The sequence below is a fragment of the Gossypium arboreum genome, unplaced genomic scaffold (genome assembly GCF_025698485.1).
Source record: "Gossypium arboreum isolate Shixiya-1 unplaced genomic scaffold, ASM2569848v2 Contig00191, whole genome shotgun sequence".
Lineage (NCBI taxonomy): Eukaryota > Viridiplantae > Streptophyta > Magnoliopsida > Malvales > Malvaceae > Gossypium > Gossypium arboreum.
The window spans coordinates 15,232-17,595 of record NW_026440310.1 but is presented as its reverse complement, the minus strand read 5'-3'; the positions used below and the strand labels follow the sequence as shown (position 1 = coordinate 17,595).

The following is a 2,364-nucleotide window of genomic DNA, read 5'->3' as shown; positions in this document are numbered from 1 at the left end:
ATTTAGTCAAAAGGACTAAATTGTAAAAAGTGCAAAAGTTGAGTTCTTTATATATGAGGTGCCTAATTGTTATGAGTTTTAAATTGAAAGTCCTTATGTGACAATTATTCCTTTAATAAGTTAGTGAATGGATATTTGTTTGGTATTTTGAAATTTGGTTGAAATAAAAGGTAATTTTGTAAATTAATTAAAATAACCTAATAAGACAAATGATAAAAGCTATCATTTTTTCATTCTTTCTTCTTCAACCGTGGGAAAGAACAGAAAATAGCAGCCATGGATGAGCTCCATTCGGCCAAGCTTTTATGGCTTATATAGATGATGAAAATTGAGACTTGGACCTAGAACGAAAAGAAATCGATTTATGGACGAGTAAGTCCTTTTCACATTTGTGGTATCGAGGTAAGTTCGTATGTAAACAATACCATGCTATACATGTATTTAAATGTTATCATTGCATGAATTGTACAGATATTAATGTGTATGTAATTAATAGAAATATGATAAGACAAAGCCTTAATAGACGAGGAAAAATCCCGTTTGAACCTTAGGAATAGAATAGGATACGAGTGACATGTCACTAGGAATTATGAGCCTAGATGACTAGCTCGAGAGTGAGCATTGAAATGTCATGAGATATGAGGTAGCTTTAGCTACAATTGAGGCACTTATGTGCAAAGGCTTTTCCGAGTATCTAATTAATATTCCAAGTGTTCAACGGGCAATCCAAGGAAAGAGTTAATGATGGTCTCAATGAGGTAAGTCATTGGTGAGTATGCACTCGAGTTATGTTACGAGTTGTGCAAGTATGTATACTAATCCTATGAGAATGCCTTGATATGTGATGATCTATGATGCATAATATGTGTTCTTACCATGATGGATAAAATGGTGTTGTATTAATATTATGAACAATGATCATGAATGAGTAATTTAGCCTTGACAGATTTGAGTTACTGCAGTAGTGTAACTTTGAAAATACACTAAAAATAGTGGAAAATGAGTTAGAGGCAGAATAAAATATGGGATTAAAGCTTAATGAGTCTATTTTCACATGAAAGAAACAGAGGAAGAAAAAGAATTCCATATTGTTTGATATTTGAATTCTTGTGAAACAGGGTCTGAATGAATTCGAGATCCCCTGTTCTAAATTTAGAAATTCACCAAAAATTGTAAAAAAATTATTAAGAGTTATACCTTACATGAATGGATTCCTTATTGAGTCTATTTTTATGGGAAATAAATGGAATGGTCGTTGGAATTTTGTACAAGGAGAAATTTGGTTTTCAGTGCACAGGGGTCAGAGTGGTCATACCCTGAAACAGGGGAGACTTTAACTAATAAACTGTACTATTTGGATTAACCAAAAATTCTGAAAATTTAATGGAAGAAAGGAAAATAAGTCTAGTTTCAGGAAAAATTAACGGAACTTAATTCGGAGTTTCGTAGCTCTAGATATAAATAATTTAGTGACCATTGCTCAGAAAGACAGCTTGTAGTGAACTTGAAAATATGTTGTAAACATTGATAAAACAAGTTAATGAGTTGCTTATTGTTTTCATATGAACTTACTAAGCGAAAGCTTACCCCCCTTCTTTCCCATGTTTTCTAGAGTTTCCAGGTTAGCTCGGGTTGGAGGCCGTCAGAGATATTATCACCCTATCGAGTTAACGTTATCGGAGTAAGTAAACTCAAGTGATTCGAGTCTATGGCATGTATAGGGTTTTAATGTGAGTATGTAATATTATGATTTAGCCAAATTCATTGGCTTGTTATTAAGGTAGTATTAGTCATGTAAATTGGCCTATGTCGGCTAATGACATTATGGGCTCATATGATTATTCTTATGCATGTATGTTATTATCTCTTGTGATGTGGCTTACAACATGTATGCCTAGAGATTGAATTGAGATTCATTGATGAGCTAGTAACTAATGCAGGATTAAGTGATTGGTAAATAGTTAATAATGCTTCATGAATGGTTTGTGATGTAATGATAGTTATGTCTAGTATGTGGTAATGATATGGGCAAATTCTATAATATTTATTGCATAAGAAAATAACTTGAGCATAACATGTTTGTAGATGTTTAAGAACTCATTTATGCCACGTTGTATGTTATTGGATAAGTATGTATCTATGCATGTGGTGTGAGAGTGACAAAAGGCTTGATAATTAGACTATTTACGCCACACGGCTGAGCACATAGGCGTGTGAAGCCTTAACGCAAGAGATTTTTCTAAGTTTTTCATGAGTTCTCGATTGGGTCCCGAACCGCCCCGAATGCATGTATTGGGCCTCGTAAGCTCGCATAAGGGACAAATTGCATGTGAAAAGAAAAGTTTTTAATTATTTGAGATTTCA

At 33.5% G+C, this 2,364-nt stretch overlaps 1 long non-coding RNA gene across 1 annotated transcript; it reads left to right on the top strand.

Moving 5' to 3' along the window:
- Positions 1 to 230: 230 nt before the first annotated feature.
- LOC128288286 (uncharacterized) lies at positions 231 to 1,968 on the top strand. The gene is made up of 2 exons (XR_008278721.1): positions 231 to 402; positions 1,613 to 1,968. It is a non-coding gene; the product is annotated as an uncharacterized LOC128288286 (long non-coding RNA).
- Positions 1,969 to 2,364: the final 396 nt, after the last annotated feature.